The 23,021-nt window shown below is 47.2% G+C and overlaps 1 long non-coding RNA gene across 2 annotated transcripts in view; it reads right to left on the reverse strand.

The window, feature by feature from the left end:
- Positions 1-611: 611 nt before the first annotated feature.
- Positions 612-23,021, reverse strand: part of LOC142924274 (uncharacterized) — a 72,595-nt gene continuing 50,185 nt past the window's right edge. The window contains exons 2-3 of one of the 2 annotated variants that reach the window (XR_012941460.1): positions 8,552-8,657; positions 612-3,258 (exon numbers count right to left, since the gene is read on the reverse strand). This is a non-coding gene — a long non-coding RNA (uncharacterized LOC142924274). Of the gene's footprint in view, positions 3,259-6,385; positions 8,658-23,021 lie in introns of those variants that run through there. The other variant, XR_012941459.1, reaches the window with a different exon arrangement.

A 23,021-nucleotide genomic window follows, 5' to 3' on the forward strand; every position in this document is an offset into this window, starting at 1 on the left:
CTGCATTTCGAGTGTGTAACACTTTTATTATGCCAAACGACAAAGAACCCCCGTATAGCCTTAACAGACTGTTGGGGCAAGTGCTGTTAGCGAGCACCTATTAACGCCGGCACGGCACACGGGGCGGGGGGGGGCAACACCACGCCCGACCGCCTTTGTCTCCTTAGTGGCGATGTTAACACACCGAACCAGGTACTCATTTGAGGCTGAGTCGACCGAGGGGTTCATAGCGAACACATGCGCGCGCACACACACACACAACGCACAAAGCTGTGTTTATAACATCTGAGCAAAGTTAGTCCTGCTTCAAAAACAAAACCGCTTTGCCAATGACTTGTGTACAATTTGCCTGCCAATTAAATGCTACAAAACTGAGCAATTAAACCCGGTGGAATGTTTCCACGTCCACGAAATCCTGTACGTCCTTCATTTACCCTGTCGTTACGTGAAGCCAAAGAAAAAAGTGTAAGGATGCGAGACAGATGCAGCCCAAATTTGAACAAGCACTGAAGAGAACTCTTGGCACAGGATTTTAAGAAGGCAATGTAAGTAATTATTGAAGCACATCTCTAAAGCTTTACAATTGTAAAGTCGGAAACATAAAAAAACGATTTGTATGCCCACGAATTTACTTAAATTGTGATACAAAACAACATTCTCATCTGTCAATAAACACTAACATTTTGCACTTCCAATGAACTGGTCGATGAAAAAGCAATTCGGTACACTTTAATACATTGTTCATACAGATAGATTAAAATACGAAAACAATGGTGGAATTTCATGAGATATGTTCCTGAGCAAAGAAGCATGGAGAGATGCACGATGGGAATTACATCGGATCAGGCGACAAACACAAACCAGCGACATCATATTGCTAATTAACAAACGTAAATGAGCTTGGGCAAGGCACATCGTGAGACAGGACTATGGCCAATGGACAAGCCTGGTGATGACATGGTAGCTAAAGGAGAGACGGTGGTCCACGAAGTTTACGTTCGCGTGGAGATGGAGCAATTAAATCAGTTCGTGCGCTAGAGTGATCTGGATGGTAGCAGCACTGGACGGTGAAAGATGGCGGTGGCATGGTGTGGCGTTAATCCAGCAGTGGATAAACAATGGCTTATGATGATGATGATTAAATAATAGCTGCATAATTCCTGCAGAAGCGTATACATCTCCTTCTCCAGATGCCTTAAAAATCCAACACGTTTTTCATGTTATGACCAATTATAAAGTCCCTTGCCTTTTTTCACATCTCACATTGCCCTCTCATTAACAGTTTTGTTGGAACACCATCTAAATTTAATTTGTCACAACAACAATTTGTTTTCGTTGGCAATGCTGCCCGCGGAATCATGCGCAGCGCACTCGCAGAGGGCGCGCACGTTGCAAAACAATGTCCTGCCAATCATCGGTCGCGGTCACACAGAGCATCATCCACTTTGAGGCTTTAGACTTTAGAAGGATTTGACACTTACAGCGGCCACTCGAGTTTGCCACGAAGGGCACGCACGCACGTAACATATCATCTACACAACACGCAAAAGTCAAGCACTGTCGCTGCCCATGACTCATGTTTTCGATTCGTCTGATTTGTCACGTGAGTTGAAACTATAACATCCACGAGAGTTAAGCTCAAACGGTCCTCAACCCTCGCTCCCCCGCCACTGCACCAACCCGCCACTGGCTGGCACGGTGAAGTAAAGTCAAGCAACGCCCGACGATCGACACGGAATGGAGAGACCTCAGCTCATCAGTGGAGATTAACCAAAAGGTTGTAAACAGTAAGCAAAGCTAGTCTTTGTTTTTGTATGAATCCTTGCAGTCACGAAAGCTTCAAATCTAGAAGTAAGCAGGCGCTTCGGCGGTGGTGAAGAGAAAATCACGCCGTGTCACAAATGCGGCAAGTTTAATCGTCAAATGTTGCAACTGTAATATTTACAACGTTAACAATTTAGCCGTGTGGTAGGTGGATGATACACACGATCGTCTCCTTTGTAGTGCACGTGGTTCCCCCTCCCCCCACAAAACAGTGCATAAAGAAAACATGAGAACAATAACTGGAACACGGGAATGCTCCACATGGAAGCACACATTGTGGCCTTCCTGCTGGCTCAAGACGTCATTGGGATTTGCGCCAGACTTCCGGATAAACCACACTACACTGTGCTGTTTGTGTGTGGTGTGTGCGCACGTGGAGGAGTGGAGGAGGGGGGGCGCAGTGGTTAGCTCAATGCGCTCTGGATGAAACCCAGCGAGCGTAGTTTGAATGCCCAACGTCAGTGGTAAATCATTGCTAAACCTGTTTACTGGGCCTCTTCCACCTCACTAACGTGCACTGATTAACCAGTCGGGTGGAGTATTATAAAAACAGATCCCAATGGGGAGGCTTTCCTTCAGTCATCTACTGACAAAGGGCTCTAAAATATATGGGTCAAGGAGAGAAATATACAAATACATCGCAATACACGCATTTAACTTTGAGGTTTACCATTGCATAGGTGTACATGGGATTCTCAACGGAGTAATGTTTTACTGCATTGTATCGAATGGCATCAGAACTTGTACAGGACTTCCCCTAGGTCAAGTCACTTGTGCATTCCATAAACATCAACACGACGGTGGCAAAGGCAGACTCCTTGAGTGCCGTGCCAGCCTTAAGATTAGCTTGTTAATCCCAGTTGACATGGAACGTTGGGCCAAAATTGGCCCAACGGATTCAGACACGTGCCACCAACGTTGCTCTATCTACTGGGTAACAACGCTTGCCCCAACAACAATCTTTGAGGCTAAATGCCAGATCTTCGTCGTGTGTATGCAGCGCATTGGTTGATGGAGGTTATGCGACAACTCACAGCTCGCATCAATTGCATGTTCAACCACCAAAACAATTAACATCAGAATTTAGAAAGCTCCTGTATATCTCATTGGTAATTTTAATAAATGTTACTCATGCGTCTTTGCATATTTAGGCGTTTTGTACGTGCATATTCTTTGACGATCACGATTTATGCGGAGTAACAAAGTGTCCTATGCAATAAAACAATACGGGTTCTTAACCGACCCAGCAGCAGTGAGCCCCACGTACGTGCTGTAGGCATACGGCAACGTGCAGTCGTATTCGTAGTAGTGCATGCCTGTCCCTTGACCTTTTGACCTTCTTTTCTGACAGCCCTCTGTCGATCCACTGCTGAATGAAAGGCTTCCCGATGTCGTGGCCGTCACGAGGATTGCTCGGCCAATGGAATCGTCGCGCTGTTGCGGGTGCGAGACCCAGAATTGGTTTAGAATTCACTCGCCACTGATGGTAGCCGTGGCCAGGGACAGAGTCACTGAGTTCGTATCGGGGGGGGGGGGGGGGATGATCCCCCTTCCTTGTTGAAGGTTTATTTCCTTACTTCGAAATTCTTACAGTCACGTCAAAAACTGTTGGCACAATATTTAATAACCACCGTTTGCAGCTGTGGTAATGACTGTGCGTCACACGTCTTTTTTGGGTTGTTGTGTGTAACGACTGCTCACATGCCCCAGCTGATCAGCTTGCGGCATCCTTATTTCAGTTCAGGAGCTTGTTTTGGCATACAAACTGTCTGTAATCGTTGTAGGAGATTTTGGACAACAACACCATCAGATAAAAACTAGGAATAGTACCATTCAGTGATGGGAGTCGCAAAGCATTTCCCAAGGTAGCATAGGCGGCGAGTGCCGAAGCAAAATTCGTGATAGACAAATGATAATAATACTTTCATTTTATAGAGCGTCGTTTATGCAATTGCATCCCACAACGCCGCAACAGCAATTAGCCAGTCCCTTACACAGATTATATAAAAACACCCCCGCGCCCGCACCCACTTAGCAAATCAAGAGCTAAAAAGACGAATACGTAAATAACGACAGAGACAAAAATTGCACATAACGCGAACATGATCATCACAGGGAAAATAAATTAAAAATAAATAAATCCGTTCGCGAAGGTTATATTGTTGCTCACTCTGTTTAAGCGGTGCCGTTCAACATAAGTTTCAACATTGACTGTGTTAGTACGCGTGTGTGTCTGTGTGTGTCTGTGTTGGCACAGTAGGGGGACAGGTGGTGCATCAGCCAGTCATCTCGGTCATCTCAGTCAGTCGACCCGTGGCACCTGGGTCTGCCCCGTGACCTCCTGCCAGGGGGCGTGCGAAACTTCACGTGGCCTCAAGGTGCACATGGCCTGGCACAAGCGTCGTGGTGACGTCACCGCCACTTAGTGGCGAATGGCGGTTGTTGTTGTTGCCTGTGTGTGCAACCGTTAAATAACGCACAAACGCGCACACACGAAGCATATATTCTCCTCCCTTCTTCAGACACTACGAATGAAGCAGGCATTTGTGTTGATCGCGGACATGCACCTTTCAAAATGCAAAGACATTTCGCGAGTTTTGGGTGTAAGCGTGCTTGTGCGTGTTTGGTGAAGATCAGTTCATTTAAATAGCGAAAGAAAGATTGTGTATACAGTTGAAACTGAGTTGTTATTGATGGCATTTCTACGGGGCTGGGTGCATTGCTAATTCATGCGCATTACCACAAAAACATGCGCCGTGTTGACAGGGATCGTTGCGTTTCATCGCACTGCAGACACGGGAACTGAATACTTTGACTTAATTTTCAACATCCTGACACTATATCACCAGGGTATAGGAACACAGGAAAAGCGGTGAGATTGACTCTTAAAAATACACTCGGTAAATACAACTTTTAAAACTCATCGTGCCATCCACGGCCCAAAATGCTTAAACATTCAATTTCGCTGCCCCAAATGCCGTCATCGCCTCGTTCGCCGGAGTCACCGGTGGTTGTGATCGTCATCCAGTCGTCACGACATCAACAATGCCGATGCACACGCGCAGCTCCTTCGCGAATGGAGAACTCAAGACGGGCCACGGTAGCTGCGACGTTGCAGTGTCACGCAACCCAAACTCGGGACCGCATGGGCGAACCACCTGATGAAGGCCGCTTGTGTTGTGGCCGAAACGTCGTGATTATTTTTTTTTTTTACCTACGTGACTTTACCGAATAGAACCAAAGAGTACGAACCACTGTGGTCTGCGCTCATCCAATGGAGGAATAGCAACTGCCACACGAACTCCAGCTCTCTGTACAGAACGAGGAAAAAGATGCTGGAAGGTGACACTGACGGCTGCTCTGTGCTGCTTCCAGTGTTCAGGGGCCTGCTCAAGGCGCGGCTCCGGTTGGAGCACGCCATGTACCACACACGTGTCGGTGATGTGCGCGTCTTATTCGAACGCTGGGGAGCCGGAAAAGCCCCTCTCTGTACCAGCGTGAACGGCACTCTCATGTTCACCTTCTGAAGCGCTCGCTCGTCACCGTGGCGTGCGCGATGACCACCACCACCACGTGTCTTTTCTTTCGTGTTGTGCGCGGTGCATTTAGCGTGACAGCGTGTGGATTTATAGCGATAATTTGTTTGCTGGTGACTTTGTGTGTTTCATATCGGAATCGCCTCCAGTGCTGTTGCTGCTGGCGGCAATAAAAGTTGTTTAAAAGTCAAGTCTCTCTCTCTCGCTCTCTCTCTCTACCTCTCTCTCCTGAATCCCTCTCCTCGTAGCTAGCAGACCTCGACATTGGCATTCAGCTGCTGACCGTATTGCCATATGCACAGATAGAATATAATAATGCAGCTGTGGTTCGTCATTACACAGTGAAGGGTAATGGTTGATTTATTTAACCCCCCCTCCCCCCCTGGTGATACCATAAATTGCCACAATTCAGCATTTCTATTCGATTCAACAATCAATATACATATGTATTGTAGATTATCGTGAATGGTAGCGCCTCTAGTGGCGCGTACCCCTCGCATACAACAGATATGAATTTAAAGCCATCGATTGTGATTTCATGCACGTGCGGTGAGCTTAAGGAATTGATATTTACCGATGAATGGACGAATCGTTCCACCCGCCGCCAAACAGTGATGGAAATGCTTTGAAGTACACTGTGCTGCGCTTTATTTATTTTTTATTAAAATACAAACAAAAAAACCTCGCTTGTTTGTGTATCAGTTTTGTTTTTTCTCCCATTGTGCTCTGGTGCAGTAATGAGGCTTTAAAAACACGGGAACGGAAGTCATTTGTCCATGCTGTGTTCCTCCCCAGACTCAAAATCAAGAGTTTCAAACTGCCGCCGTCAGGACTTTGTTAATTAAGCCCCTCCCCCTTCCCAACGCCTTAATAACCGTTAATTGGCCGCCTGCTATTTTCAGCACAATTTGATAATTAGAGGAAAAGTCTGCGCAGGGTTTCAAGCTAATTACCGGGAGGCTGAGCGCTAAGATGGTTGCGATTCCACACCGCGTCACGTCATTAAATAAGACAGCACATGGCAGCACTTGCAAACTCTTTAATATCAAATCTCGATGTGAGGAAGGATGTCCTTGAAAGGAGTAAAATATTGCCACTGATACGATTTGATCCTCCAACTGGCGCAGGAAATCAGGCAAGCAATACGTTTTCTGATACAAAAAAAAAACTAAAACCAAAAGTCCCTCCCCAATATACGATTACTTTTGAAACCATTGTAAACCATGTTCAATCCACTCTTGGATGAAATCCGCCCCCAAGCTGTCACCGTCTTTCAATATTCTCCGATGAAATAATATAATGCACCCAGCAACTGCGCACTGGCTGATTTCATCGCTCCATCTCCTTGGATGCCACTCCGTTATGATTTTTTCTTGACCATTAACCCATCGTCCTTTTGGAGCGACGTGTCCTGCCCAAGCCCGCTTTACTTTTGTTAACACTCTGAGCGATGCCATTAACCTGCCATACGTTATGGAATCCACGTCTTCCTCCTTCTGGTGTCTCAATGGCAATTCCAAGCATGCGCTTCCCACCGGCGTTTTCTGCGCACGCTCTACATCACACGCACGTAAAGAACCCCCCCTCCCCCAATCATGCAGCAGCAATGTTTGAGCGGTGAAGTATCTACAGTTGACAGCGTCCGCTTCCCGTGTCAGCAATGGCCGGTTGTGAGATGCTATTCCCGAGGCGTGGGTGAGCGAGAGAGAGAGAGAGAAATGAACATCGTCTCTCTGGCCCAGAAGGCTTTGTGGCGCGTCAAGTGAGCCTCGTGGTCTTGAGCCAAGGCACTTGCTGGCAGCGGAAGCGAGAAAGCCATCTCAAGCCTCCACCTCTGTGGCTCTGCTTGCTTCGTGCACACTGAGTATGACGTGTGTCCTTCTTCATGAAAAAGTTGGGGTGTGTTTCGGTGTGTGGGGGGGGGTTGCCTGCACTATTATTAAGTTACGATTGATTTTTTTTGTCATTTACAGATTTGATTGACGCGAGGGTGGTTGGTGGTGGCAGTGCTGGGGTGGGTGGGGGGTTGGGAGAGTGAGACGGTTGTTGTATTTTAATGTGGAAAAATGTCTAAAGTCAAGGATGATTTTTACTTGTCTTAGAAAGGCATCTGCTACCCTGGAAATGGCAAAAAGCCACGAAAAAAATGACAGCGGAAAAATGTAACATCCCTAAATTACAATTTCCTGTCTGCAATGGCAGTTTCATTTGAGAAAATCCGAAATATTTTATTTTTCCCCCCAAGATGTGTGAACAAAAATGTCTTACTTATTTTATCGTTGTGACATGTACACCCAATAGTCATTCTTACAATGCGGTCTTATGAAGCATCGGGATTCAATCTCATCTCATTATTTTATAATGCGTACCACACTGTGCTGTCTGGAAGAAAGGAAATGCATAATGAAATAACACTTAGCACCTGACCCACCAAACAATTTTCCTTGTAGTGACCTGTCGCAGTCTGCCTTCGAGACTTCGGGTGAAAATCAACACACCGGCTCGCGCGCAATATTTTATACTAATTAAGGCTCCGGATTCTAAAAGTCTCATTAATGGCCGTGTAAAAGCCTTATTGAATTAATTAACTGACGAGGAGCCGCTCGCTTATGAAATCAGTGGCTTTTGCGCTCCGGATGACAGCGGTAATGAATTAAACATCGGAAGGAAATTTTCATTAGGCAAGCGAAGGAGGGCCCCCGCCTTTTGCTACCCCGGTGCTCCCACTCGGACGGCGTGGCGGGAGGGTGCAAGGGGAGGCGCGCGTGTGTGTGTGCGTAAGTGTGTGTGTGTGCGTAAGTGTGTGTGTGTGCGTGTGGGGAGCGGTAGTGTATGGGTTAGCGCGCTGCGCTATGAACCCAGCGACACGAGTTCAATTCCCGCTCACGGCCAACACCAGTGACGATTATCTGAACCGGTCCTGGGCCTCCCCTAGGTCGACTCAGCCTCAAATAAGTACCTGGTGCGGTGCGTAAACATCACCACTAGAAAGACAAAGGCGATCGGGCGTGGTGCTGGCCACCCACCCCCTCGTGTACCGTGCCGGCCTTCATAGGTGCTCGCCAACAGCACTTGCCCCTACAGCCTGTTAAGGCTATACGGGTGATCTTTGTCTTTGTGTGTGCGTGTGGGTCACCGCCACCGCTGCGGCATCGTCTCGACGCGCCGCGGTGTCACCCTTATTGACGCACCGTGCCACGCGCTGTCAGCGTCCTTGTCCGAACGTCTTCCCCCACGTGCGCATCTCTCTCGCAGAGAAGGAGGGCTTCGAGCGCGCGCCGTACACATTCCCAGCGACTGCGAACAAACAAAAAACGATACCATCCAATATATCGGCGTTTTTAATTAATATCCGCTTCTTATTTTACGTTTTGTTTCATTTTTGTGACGTGTCCCACTTTGAAGAAATGTAAACATTGCTCAGAGGAAGAAAAAAAAACCCCAACACGGATGTCTTTAACATTGGAACTGGCAGGTGTGCGATGACTCACACTGTTCTGTGATCAATCACGATACACGTGTGCGCGATTTTTTATATATAATAAGTGTTGATTGGCTCTGCAAAAAGCAATATATCACCCCCTACTGCGTTCACTATCATCGCTCATCTTTTTTTGTTTCATACATTTGACAATCTCACCATTTCATCCAATCAATTTGAACCTCACACGACCAGTTTATATGTATGTTTCGTATAGTGAGATATATTATTGTATATATAAAATAATTATATTAATGTATATTTATTTTCCAGTGGATTCCTGAAAGAAGACTTCCCAATGGCTTATGGGTGCATGGGTGGTTGATTGCCCGTAATCGGTGAAAAGGGTGGCACAGGTTTGGATCAGATAGCCATTGCTATTGACATGACAGCTGTGGCTGGGAATCGAATTCAGGACACTGAAATTTGCAGTGAACAATAGTGAGGAATAGCGACAACTTGTGGAGGCCTTTATCCAGCAGTAGATCAAACTTGGCCGCGTATATGACCGCAAATTAATTATTGTTTTGGCTCATGAACAAATACATGATTTCATTCAAAGAACGGCTTTCTAAATACGGCCTGTTTTTTTAGTGAGAAAATTAATGACCGTGCATAGACAATGAATACATTGCGCATGGCCATCATAGTCTGTGCTGGCGGAATTAGACAGAGGGCCTTTTAAAACTGATTTGGACATTTTACAATTCATTATTTAAACATATGTTGAACAATATGGCACTCCAATAGAAGCTCGTTTGATGTTTTGATTACACTTAAATATGCAGGAGTGCAGATGTGTCAAGATGTCACGTTCATTTTGGCAATGGTTTAAATGCTTCCAGGAGCTGATGGCGCATTCAGTAAAATAAATTTTCGTGCGCGTGTTAGGACGTCTTCCTACTCTGGCACGTCATCTCCCAGCTTTTGATTCCAAATCACATATTAATGTCTCCAGCGTGTATTAGCGTGCACCGGGCCGACATTGTCATGATGACGTGATCAACTATCTGCTGAGTCTGAGACCGGATGCATCGAGTCACGTACCGACTCATCGCCACACCTCCAATTATCACGGTTGGCTACGTACGGTGCGAAATAATTTCAACATGCAGACATACACACACGCGCGCACCGACCACCGATATCAGATGAAGCAGCAAGCGACCGTGGCTGCGTCCGCAGAGGTGTTGGGTCTGTTTCCACCGCCCTCACTATCGGCATTCAAACAGCACATTTAATATAAACCCGTTTTCTCTGGGCAGTGCAGAAATCCATTCTCAGGCCAAACCACCCTTGTTATTCACTCATTTTGGCACTCGTTGAGCCCTATTCTTTCTCCGAGCGAGCCGAATTTGCACACGAAGCGATTTCGGCCCCGGCGAAATTTATGCGCGGACATCGTTATAGGCATAGTAACAACCTCCGCTTTTTTTTTTGCCAATCGTGCGCTTTTTAATGTGTAAATTTACAACAGTGCTCTAACGAGCCCATTTATCCCCTGCGCGGTGCCATCGATACTCTCCCGTGAGCTACTTTGGGTAAATCTTGTTTCACTTTCAAGTCACTTAGTTTAGCGAACTTGGCCCTCATCCTATCAGCATGTTAATCAAATTACTTCGGAAGGTAAAATTGACAGTTTTCATTAATTATACAGCGCCGATTCCATTTGCAATGCAAATGGCTTCGTGCGGAACAGAAGGCGCTCAGTAATATTTCAGCAAATTTGCATATTAAATGGAGGGAGCGCTGTATTATGCATGATAATGTATGCGCAGTTTCCAACCCAGAAACACACGAGCCATATGTGCTGAGCTGCTGTTGCAGACTTAAAACGGGCAGGGGAAGAAAAAAAAGGCGAGCACTATCATATTTAAAAGTTTTTTCTTTTTGTTCTCTTACAGACAGTCGCTTATAATGAACATGAGTCACTTTCCCTTTTATTCTGATGCCATATGTTAATAAGCGGTCTCATGGTATGATTAAATATGTATGCTAGAGATGTTTCCAAAATGGAACGGTGTCAAAAAAGACACATGTGCCAAATGATAAATGCCCTTTATATAGCAATGCTGGCTTACTGCAGCGATAACGAACACTCGGTTATAGCTTTATTTATCCATCTGTGCAACGAAACCAGAACAATTAATGTGGGTTACAAAAGCATTACCTTCAATCTCTCCACATGAGCCTCCTCACGCCTTTGGATTTACTTTGGTCTCAGTGCAAGCCTGCTGCCTTTCACGCTGGCAAGTCTGTTGGGGTTTTTTTGCGGCAGTAGTGCAATTTAATTTAAGAGTTGCGGGTGTTTTTGTGTTCTCAAAATGACGGGTAGCAATTGAAGAGAAAATGTGACCGCAGAAACTAATTAATAGTGCCAGTTTTCATGCTGGCTTATTTAAATAGACAAGTTGGACCTTATTCACACCGAGAGATCCGTAGCGCAGATGTTGGAAGTGGCACTCGTTAAAACGTGTGTACATTGCACATCATCCATATCTAAAACCTGGGCCATCCGGGCAGCCACGTGGCTTTGGAGTCAGAGCAATGAAACGGCACCACTGGGATCCTGGGTTAAGAATCTCGAATCTGGGTTTCAACCACGGTGATAAAACTGGGTTGTCAAGTGTAGCCCAGTTGATGATTTAGGGGGCCTGCTCACCAATGACCGCCCACACAATTCATCCTTGTATTAAATTTTGACTTATTACTTACATTGGCAAGATTTCAACTTGGAAAATAGCTAAACGTCGGGTTGAGTGCAATAAACGTTTCTCTGCAGTGGGCCAGGTGGGGAAATGCAGCACCTTCGATTAGCAAGGTTGGATACGTACGGCGCGAAAGAAGTTCAACATACATAAAATAGATTACTTAAAGGGAAGTCGTTTTGTGAAATGTAAGACGCTGTTTTGTGATATTCTCTTTTTCGGTTGCTAACACAGGGTGATGCACTGCTCTGCAGGGAGACTAAGTTCTGAACGGACAGTTAGCTTATGATGCGACATCAGTAACAGATGCATGGCCATTTTGGAAATGTACTGCTGGATGAGGGCCTCCCCACGCCGGGCGTGCCGTGTTGGTTATCTGACCATACTTCACCACGCTGGTCAACGCGCGTTGGTGAAGGCGGGAAGCATTGCCCACTGCTGACCACAACGTGGTACAGCCTATAAACTCGCTTGCTTTGTGGTCACCCATCCAAGCATTGTCCAGGCTCAACTCTGCTTAACCTCTGAGACTGGAGATCGGACACATTCTGGAAACAGCATTATAACATAAAATCACGGTTTGCGGAGCACATAGCCCCCAATGAAGGTTTTAAGGACTGGTATGTACGTATGTTCAACTTCCTTCGCACCGTACATATCCAACTATGCTAAATCGGACTTTAGGAAAATCTGACGGATGGGACGTCGTGGGCCGATGGGCTCAATCGCAGCAGAATGGTGGAGGGGGAAAGACGAAGATGTACAACAACAAACCCCACGGCGGCACTGTGCCTGATAGAGGGGGTTGGGGAGGCAGCATGGATCAAGGCGAGCGACCAGCGGGGGGTGTGTGCTGCGATCCCATTGGTTGATTTCAGGCCAGTGGTCTGATTAAGCTAGTGCAGGGCCTGTAGCATATGTTCAATTAAAAAAAAACACGTAAATATTAAAACACAAGTTTGCTAATTGCGTAGTAAAGTAACTATACTTTTTCGCGTGCTATACAGCTAGGTAATACGACAAATCGCTAACCTTAAACACCCAGTCGTTCATAAAAAGTTGAAGGCGGTATAGTACTATAGTAATCGAGCAAGTGCAGAAACACCGAACCGGAATTGATAGCTTGAAAGCATTTAGCGCCCTTGCAAGTGCGGGGCCCGTAGCATATGTAGCTACTTTTGCTACTAGGATCATCCGGCACCGTTTCAGGCCTGCCGCTGATCTCGGCTCGACGACTACAGATTGATCTGCTCAAACACACAACACCTGTGCCTCTGCGCCGCTCGCTGCGAGCGTATGCTGCCTGCCCCGCCGCGGCGAGAATTCGTCGACACGCAACACGAGTCAAGGCCGAGGCGCAGGATTGGGTGGTCAAAGCCACGGGGTCATAATCCATTAACTGTCAGCCCCCAACTACGCTGGCTTGTGAGGTTGGTTGCCATTGTTTGGAGAATGGGGGGGGGGATGCAACGGGGAGGGGCTGGGAGGGATGGGGGGAGAGTGCGGGCTTGGGGTAGGGGGGGGGGAAGAGGAGGGAGGGGGAGGGAGGGCCTGGGATGAAGTGGTGGCGTGGATTGATCGCCCTTCACTTTCTTCACGGACTTCTGTGCCTGACGCTGCAGCGAAACGTTGATCTTAGCGCACGTGGCAAGGGGAGGACGTCACCGTTGAGGCCAATTACGCGCGTTTCACATGACGCGCAGATTCTGTTTGTTAACCGTGGGAAAAAATGCATAATATAAACACTGCATCGTTCGAATAAAAATAACCGAACTGACAGCATTTCGACTGACTGAAGCACTTAACGTTGCTTTTAATTCAATGTGTTATTTCACATTGCCAGGTGAGTCACAGGGAAAGTAGTTTTCAATGTAAGGATGCCAGGGCAAGTGGCAGGTCTACGTGTGGAACTCTTGAAATGGACACCTTATAGAATGAAGGGCACCCTCCATCCTTTTGCCATGAACGAACACTCATGCCGTACACAAGAGTTGGATTTCCATGGCTTTATCACTCACAATAGATGTATGTTGAACTTCTTTCGCACCGTACGCAGCCAACCGTGATAATAATCGGAGGTGTGGGGGAAGAACAACAAACTAAACACAAATATAAGTTATAAAGAAATTAGTTTTCAAATAAATGATTTTTTTGTGTTTAATTTGTTGTGCTGGTATGTGTGTGTCGGTGTGGGGAGCGGTAGTGGTTAGCGCACTGCGCTACGAACCTGGCGACCTGAGTTCAATTCCCGCTCACGGCACAACACCAGTGACGATTATCTGAACTGGTCGTGGACCTCCCCTAGGTCGACTTAGCCTCAAATTAGTACCTGTTACGGTGTGTAAACATCGTCACTGGGGAGACAAAGGCGGCCGGGAGTGGTGTTGGCCACCCACCCCCTCGTGTGCCGTGCCAGCCTTCATAGGTGCTCGCTAAAAGCGCTTGCCCCAACAGTCTGTCAAGGCTATACGGGGGTCTTTCTCTTGTTGTGCGTGTGGTTATAACATCACTTGCAACAAACTAAGCACAACAATTGCTTCCATTGGTTCTGCAGGTCTGATATTGGCCCATGGAGTCGCGAGGCATTCATTTTTACTCATGGCCAATGTCCACGTTTCTCCCACGGCAGGCATCGCCAACCTGCGGCTAAGGAGCCACGCGTGCGGCTCTTTAAGGACTCGCTTCGTCACGTTTTTTTTTATATTAAGGGATGCAGTCTCTGAGCCACGTGCATTAGCCGCTATTGAAATATTGAGTTTTTATTTTACCGAATTCGAAAAAAAAGTATCTTCTTGTTGCCGACGACTGTTGCATCGTTATCAACACCGCAGAGGAAATATTTCGTTACAGCACCCTCGCAGCCCCTCGATAACGACCGCTCAGACACACGAGACGGTCCCTAGCTGGCATCTTCTCGCGGCGACACGAACCAAATCTCCCGAACGTTACCAGCCCTACAGCGCGAGATCTCTGCAAGTTTACTTTATTCATGCGGGCAATTTAGCTTCGTGACCGGCACGAGTCCTCGCTGAATCTCAGTACTCGAGTTGCACGAGCAATTACGGGAGCCCTCGAGGCACAGCGAATTAAAATTGCGTTGTACCTATACAGGTGGTGAAATGTGGCTGTTTGCGTTGAGGCATTGGAGGTGGCAATGCGCCCCTTTATTAATTCACGGTAATGCAGCCCCGTCCATTGTCTGCAAGCAGCGCTCCGCGTGGCAGGACAGCAATTATTAATTAACACGATCAATTATTCAAGTTTGCGTGCAGCTTTTTGTTGCAAATATTAACAACGTGTCCCGCCAATATTTTGTGTGTGTGTGTGGCGTACAGCAGCACATTTGTGTTATTAGACAGGCACTGATTTAAAGTTTTCGTGACTGCAGTGATTCATTTTCTTGGTTCTTTCGGTAAAGTCACGTTGAAGGGAAACAATAACATAATAATAAATCAGGTGTGATGATGACTGCTTGTGTTGCAGTCGAAACGTCGTGAGAATTTTATTGTTTTATATATTTCATTATTCTATTTTTTCCCTTCAACGTGACTTTACCGAATAGAACCAAGAATATAGACAGGCACTGTTAAAATATTACACGCGATTAATTGATTGTATTATTATTACTACTAGTACTACGACGACGAGCAGGAACCCTTGTCCCAAGAGTCATCTTTTGTGGCCGGTGTCTGCAGTAAAGGAAATAAAAGGTGGTGCTGCCGGACTGTAATGGTCAGCGCATTGCAATTTGCAATCTCCGGGCATGGCAGTTGAAGCAACGGTGAGAGTTTCATGAATGCCGCCTCTGTCCAACCAGCAGCATCAATGAGTGCACAGCAGCTAGCTGATCAACAGGTCGTGTGTGGTGGGGTAAAGTGTGGATATGCTAGACAACGCTTTTCAAAACGTCTGCCCAATGTGGAAGAGTAGGCCAAATACCCTCCCCGTTGGAGGCACTCTCCGCGAGCTTTAGTGAAACCTCACCCACCTAAACACACTCCAGTGTGGAAGAGTAGACCAAATGCCCTCTATTGGAGGTACTCTCCGCGAGCATTGGTTGAAGAATCTGCACCTTTTTTGTAACCTTACCCACCAGAGCACATTCCAGCGTGGAAGAGTAGGCCAAACAACCTCTATTGGAGGTACCTCCCGCTAGCATTGCTGGAAGGACCTGCACATTTACTGTAACCTTACCCACCTGACCACATTCCAGCGTGGAAGAGTAGGCCAAACACCCTCTGGAGGGCGGCTACAGTAGTCGCGAGAACCACGGTCCCACGGCGGTCAGCCACGTTACCGGAATCCGCACTCAGCACCCCCCCGCCGCCACCCCCTTCTGTGCCGCATTCCTGTACATCAGCAGCAGCAGCAGCAGCGGTCTGCGACAGATTCCCTTCACACCCCGCCACCCCACCCACCCACATATGGGGGCGTAAGGCAACAGGGGGCTTAAGCGAACACGCGTGGGCAGCTGTTCAGCGACCCCTCAAGTGGGGTCCGCGGACGTTCAGGTGTGGCAAGCGAACCGAATGCGCGCTTAAAGCCGTCAATGCTGCGGCGGCCGGTGTCACTTCCTGCACCGGACAACGAGCCGAAGGGGTCAGGGTTTTCTGGAGTTATTGTTCAGCGGTATTTTTTTTTATTCTTAATGCCTCGCTCACCCCTTTCCTGCATTTTTCAATTAAACAAAAGAACATCACATAATATGGGTATTTATAGCCGAGGCGGGGAGGGGGGTTGGACCTTTGAATTGAACAAAATACGTGCAAAGTTCGAGCAGGAAAGTGTTGTATTTCAAAGTCACTTTTTTTTCCTGGAAAATCGGTGTTGTCGACAATGGCATATGCGACTAATGGCGCGACCTGCTTTGAGAGTCGTTCAACACGAGCCTCGTGCTCGGCAGGACCCGTCTGAAGCAAGGGACGCACTCCCCATAGCCCGTTAAATGCGCGTTGTAATCATATTTTGTTGCATATGAATGCAAGATGCTGCACAAAACAGCGGTGAGTGTACGCCACAGTGAAAGAGGGTCGTGTGTGTGTGTGTCTGTGTGTGTGTCTGTGTGTGTGTGTCTGTGTCTGTGTGTGACTGTGTGTGTGTGTCTGTGTGTGACTGTGTGTGTGAGCGGTAGTATAGTGATTAATCCGCTGCGCGACGAACCCGGCCACCCGAGTTCGATTGCCGCTCAAGGCCAACACCGTTGATGATTATCTGCACCGATTCTGAGCCTCCCCTCGGTCAAATGAGTACCTGGAGCAGTGTGTAAACATTATCGCTAGGGAGACAAAGGCGGCCGGGCGTGGTCTTGGTCACCCACCCTTTCGTGTGCTGTTCCGGCCTTCATAGGTACTCGCTAACAGCACTTGCCTCAACAGTCTGTTGAAGGCTATACGGGGATCTTTGTTTTTTTTTGTTCTTTGTATGTTCATACACACACATGTCGTGGGGAGCCGTGGCACAGTGGTTTGATTCCCGCTCACGGCCAACACCAGTCGACTATTATTGGAACCGGTCCTGGGCCTCCCCTAAGTCGACTCAGCCAAAAATGAGTACCTTGTACGATGTGTAAACATCGTCACTGGGGAGACAAAGACGGCCGGGCGTGGTGTTGGCCAACCACCCCCTCGTGTGCCGTGCCGGCCTTCATAGGTGCTACTCGCTAACAAGCACTTTCCCAAATAGTTTGTGAAGGGTATGAGGGGGATCCTTGTCTTTATATGTTTATATTTATAACTACGACATCGGAGCGTGAACCAGAGCCAGCAGAGTTGAGGAAGAACTTAAATTTGGACTTGAACAGGGACAGGAAGTCAAATTCATGGATAGGTGGTGGGAGGGAATTCCAAACTGCAGGGGCAGCAGTGGAGAATTTGACTTATGTTCAAGCCATACACTTCGAAGACATTTCAAACACTGCGGCACGGTAATAATTTTTGCTTAGTTCAATTGGTACTAAGTGTCACCCTCACGCAAGTTGTGGAATTTACAGGGCCGCTCTTTCGGTTTATTGAAAAAAAAAAGCCAGCGAAGAAAGATGATTCTCCACAATTATGTCAGTAAATGTAAAAATACATTGCAACGATAGATATTTAAAGTCCAGGCTCCCATGTTTAACGATTATGGTCTTTGTTAAAACTGTGCTGCTACAGATTCTTACAGCCACAGGTAGCTAGCTATAACTCAAAATGGAGCGTGTAAATGGTTTTGCACAGTCAAATTGTATTTTGTTATCCTTTAATGCTATCACTGTTATTTCAGCGTTCACAATTGGGTGCCATAAATGTGGGCGCGATAAATCTGTCCGTAAATAATGCACTGGGGCAACATTTGCTTTAATATCGGTAATTTTGGTGCATTAGCAATGCGTGCCCATTTTGTTCGTTATTCTTACAAGAGGCAAAAGTCTCCGTGACATCCAAGTACCGCAGCAGTGGCATTCTCTGATATTTCTCTTAAAACACAATTGACGCACAGCACTTTGGCAATCTAGTGACGCGCGAAGGCCACCCGATGCTTTGTCGTTCATGGATTTGTTTGTTCCACAAAAACTTTGCCACGTTGGTCAATACAGAACGGGACCGGTTCAGCAGATAGCACTCGCCTCTGACGTTCGCCCTGGCCCGGGAATTGAACTCAGGTTATCGGGATCATTGGTTGATTGAAAATAATCCTACGGACATGCAAGCGGCCATGGCGAGGGCCCTTCCATTAGCTGTTGTGTGTATCTTCACGGGCAGAGATAAAGGAGTTTGCTAACTTCCTCCCGAATGATGTTGGGAAGACTACACATTCTTTAGGGTGGAATTGGAATTGAGCGGGGAGAAATAAAAACTCTAAAAGCGACCACTGGCTTTAAAGTTCAATGTGGCGTGGTGGAACGAAACACGTACAGCCTTTTGTCAATTCACTACTGAACGAGGGCCTTCCCGCGCCATAAAGATCACGCCGGTAAGATCTGCAGCTGTAGCCTGGGAATGGAACTTGGATCTCCGCATACTTCACCACGTTGGCCAGTGAAAATTCGGTAAAGGCAGGAGACAGAGGCGTGGCCAACTAAACCAGCGGACAAACCCCCCCACGGGTAACCTTTGTGGATAAAGCACGGCACGGGATTTGAGTGTCGCACTCGCGTCGCAGGTCACACTGTTTCAAGGCGCATCAAAGGCAAGGGATAACATCCCCACCCCCCCCAAAGGAAGTCATGTGCACGACATGCGCCACTCGCATATGGCTGACCCGTTCCTCTGATTAAAAATTGACGATTACGTGCTCCTAAATTGCTGCAAAAAAAATTACGGAAGATTTGGCCGAATGCAAAATCCCGTCCCATTGGAGTGGCCCAAAAGATAATGAAGTGCACCACACTGGTACTTTCAGACATGGCTTTTAGTGTACACTAAATTATTAGTTGCACTTGCTAATGGGGTTTAATAAAGTAAAAGCCCATAATTATGAAAAAAATTACTTCAAACCATGAATGTTTAATTCGCATTTTTAAAAAGTATCCATTTTTTCTGCTGCAGCTCATGCAAAAGCCCCTGCGATATATACAAATAGTCAAAGTCAACTTGGGCCACCATTATTTGAAAATGCCAAAGCTACAGCGACCGATGGGGCTTCAGTACGACCAATGCACTACTGTATAGCACTCCGGTGTGGACAAATGTTCGGCACATTTTTTTAAAAGAATGTTATGTCGCAAGTAAAACATATACTCCTTACAATTTGTGTGCATTTTTATTCACATTTAGCAAAAAGAACACGGGGTCTAGGAAATATCATACACGCAGTGGGTTCGTATTCACACGTTACTGAATGCCTATCACACAGAGACACAGATTCCCCATGCAGCAGTTATAGACCGCGGCAAGTACCCATTGGTGACTCCCGGTGAAGGCCGGCACGGTGCACGAAGAGGCGATGTCCCCAGCGCAATGACTGGCCACATTTGTCTCCCTAGTGCCGATGTTTATACATCACACCAAGTATCTAGACAGTGGCGTAAAGCAGGTTCTGGCATCACTCTCCACTAACGTTACCCGTGGCCGGGAATTGAACTCGGACGGTCTGGATCAAAGTGCAGTGCGCCAACCACAGCGCCAGCTCTGCTCGTTACTCAACAAGAGCGCGCACCGTGTATGCGAGCACAGCAGTGTGCATTTATTTATCCCTTAATTGCTTCGGCATTCTCCCATCAAGCGCCACATTCGTCGCGCCACAAATTTGCAAGGCCACACATCGCAATCATAGCAAGTCAAATTGCGTGCCGATGGCGTCACGTAACACGGCGATGTAAAACACCATCGAGTGGAGGTTAATTGAAATAACTTTTTTTTTTGACAAGGCACGTTTCAGATTGTTTCGGAATCAATGGGTGCCCTTGCACACTCAAGTGTACGTGTGCGATATTATTTTTGTCGATCCACTGCTGGATGAGGGTCTCTCGAACTCCCGTGGGTTATTTGACCATGCTTCACCACGCTTGTCAGTGTAGGTTGGTGAAGTTGGAGCATGGAAGCGCAGTGCAACGGTGGGTTTTGTTGCACTGTCCTCCGCCGTCCACCGTGTAGGTCACCGCAGCCGATAGCACCTTTTGTGCGAGTGGTGGTCACCCAATCAAGCTTCTGAAAAATATGACGAGATTGGGTGCTTTTCTGGAGATTTGGTCATAGGCATGAATTCGCGCACACACACATATAGATGCTACGCACATATTATTTATAGTTTAGTTTAAACAATAATATCAAACTAAATAATGTTTTATTTTACCAGGTAAGGCCCACTGTGCTATATTAGCTCTTTTTCAGAAGCGAGCTGGCCACAAATGGTAGCTCAAGGAAGTGGCTGATCGCGTGGACATGTAGAGCAGCCAAATACTCTAAACGTGTAACGTTGATTCTAAACGTGGAGGGGAAAACCCGGAGGGCCCAGAGAAAGATCCGCGCGACAATGGGGAGAACACGCAAACTCCAAATACACAGGCGTCAGGGTCGCGATCGAACTCATGACCTCCTGTATACCAGGCGAGGGAGATGACATCTCGCCACAGGGGTACCCCAAGTACCCAGTAAAGAGTCAATAGGTACCTTTTCCGGAGGGTACTTGCAAGTATTGGCAGCAGGGTGCGATGTTGCTAAGTGTGATCCCAAAGTGAGTCATTTGCAGGTTATTTTTGCAGCACGAAGATAATTGGCAGCAAACAAAAAAAAAATTTGGCCATTTTTTGTCTTCATATTTTAGCCATTGGAAGGAACCGGAGAGACTGGGAGAAACCGATGCAAAACAGGGAGAGGAATACTATACACACTTCTCACAGGGAGGCCCCAGAATCAGGAATCGAACGCGGGTCCTTCTTGCCGAGAGGCACAGGTGTTACCACTGCACCACCCTGCGCTGCCCTGTAAGCGACCTTGTATATATAAAAACACATTTTCACTTGGACAAATATTGCAGGCTAATGTGTTAACCTTTAAAATAATCTCAGCATTACGTGACTTCAGATAGGGGAGTGGGAGCAAGTTTTCTACAGCTATTATTGACTCCCATCCCAGTTTCCCGGGCCTTATCAAACACTGACGGTAAATCCGAATCAAATTTACTGAATCTTTTATTCGCGTATGTCTGGGTCTCAAATGCGGCGTATAAATAAGTGATCAGTCAGCTTTTCTACTTGGCTGGAAATTCGCCAGGGGTGACGTGTGACACGTGTTTGGTACGACCAAAGCAGGTGGCGCTTCGCTTTGTGTGGCACAAAACCATCGCCGTCGAGAGGTTATCAACCGCCTAATGCCCCGAATCCACGCGCGACAGGTACACCGTGTCACGATCGAGCCTGACGACTTGCCCCCGCGCGTCAACGCGTCTGCATTCCAGGCTAATAATGATCGCGATCGCGCAGTGCCATGTGATGGGTTGCGCTCAGGTTCTTGCCGGTCGATTTTCGCGCGTAGCAGCCCTCTCCCCGTTTTAACTCGGCATGTTTATGAGTTTTGGTTTATGAAGATACCGATTTTTCCTTTCTTTGTCTTCAACGCAGACCCACTTACAAATCAGTCCTCTGAGAGTACTCAGTAGAACTTAGCGCATGATCCCACAAAACAAAGTACAAAACATATTTTTCCATGTTGTTATTATGATGATTATTTCAGTAAGGAAAAAAGAATCAATCGGTTGCACCGGAGCAGTCGCTCAATTATACAAGAACACGAAATAAGATTTTTTTTTCAAAGCCACATCAATGCGCCGAGACGAGGCGTTCCATCCACCGAGGACCAAAGAGCGGGGAATGCAACGACGATGGGAGGGGTTCCGCACTTTGTCGTTTACGTCGCAAAAGCGTAGGCCTCGAGAACCGGAGACAATAAAAACGCACGTCCGCCCGTCCAATTAATGCAGAAACATCCACGTGGCACTCGCGCTTGGCACGCCGCGACTGGGCCGAGCGCGGCGTGAGCGCGCGATAATCCACAAGAAGCGCACACTGCAGCGCGGGTGGCAGGCGTGGTGGAGGCGGCGGTGCAGTTGCTTCTTCCCAGAAGCCAGTGGCATGAAATCACAGCCCGCGGGATCGGCTCGGCCAAGCGTGGATTTGTTTTATATTAGTTTAATAAAGCAGTCGCGTAAATTCATCCCCGTAGTGCGACTAAATTACCTCCCTCATAAAGCAGATTAGCACCGCGGTGTCATCCCCACGCCTGAAAATGAGGGGGGGGGGGGGGGGCGGTGATTTCCATTCAGAAAATACGCTCTCCCTGTGAAAAGATAAACGCACCGTGAATCTGTAATGCCGACGGCTTTGGCGGCGACACGAGCGCAAAGAAAATTATTACAGTGAGCAGGTTGGGGAATGATTGCTAATGCTCCCGCGTTATCCTTCACGCACTGTGCAGTCTGCCGTCCAAGCCAGCCCCGGTCCTCCGAGCGTAAAGCATCTGGGACAGTTTCTGGGCAGAACCGAACACTTCATCAATTTCAGAACATTCAGAGCTGAATATTGACCTATCATTAGTGCATATATATAAAAAAAAATTAGCCCCGATAATAAATCCACCGCAAATGTAAAGTGCTCGTCGGCGAGAATATCCGGAGGGGAGAAAGACGTCCCAGCAGCTGCCTTGTACGGAGCCATAACACATTCGCAAGGCATTTATGGGGCTGGCAACTAGTCTGACACGGACAAAATATCATGTTAACCTCCTGTGCCTGGTCAGATAGTGGAGGAAATGGCCAGAACATATTATTACTTTCTTAACTCTTCCTTTATAATTCATGAGCCTCAATAAGTGTACAGTGTCCATTTGGTTTAAAATAATAATACTAATCTCAGTCGCCAAAAGATGTTTGCATAGAGAGCAGCGCCGCTGCATTTCCATGATTGAAAGTCAATGGGCTTGTGCGCCGTAGTTGGGGATGCAAATACTGCAATATATACATCCTCCTCCACCCATTAAGCTGATTTTTGATGCAGTCTCT

Source organism: Petromyzon marinus, chromosome 11, assembly GCF_048934315.1.
Source record: "Petromyzon marinus isolate PM22_M1 ecotype Great Lakes invasive population chromosome 11, UKy_Petmar_22M1.pri1.0, whole genome shotgun sequence".
In the NCBI taxonomy this organism is placed as follows: domain Eukaryota; kingdom Metazoa; phylum Chordata; class Hyperoartia; order Petromyzontiformes; family Petromyzontidae; genus Petromyzon; species Petromyzon marinus.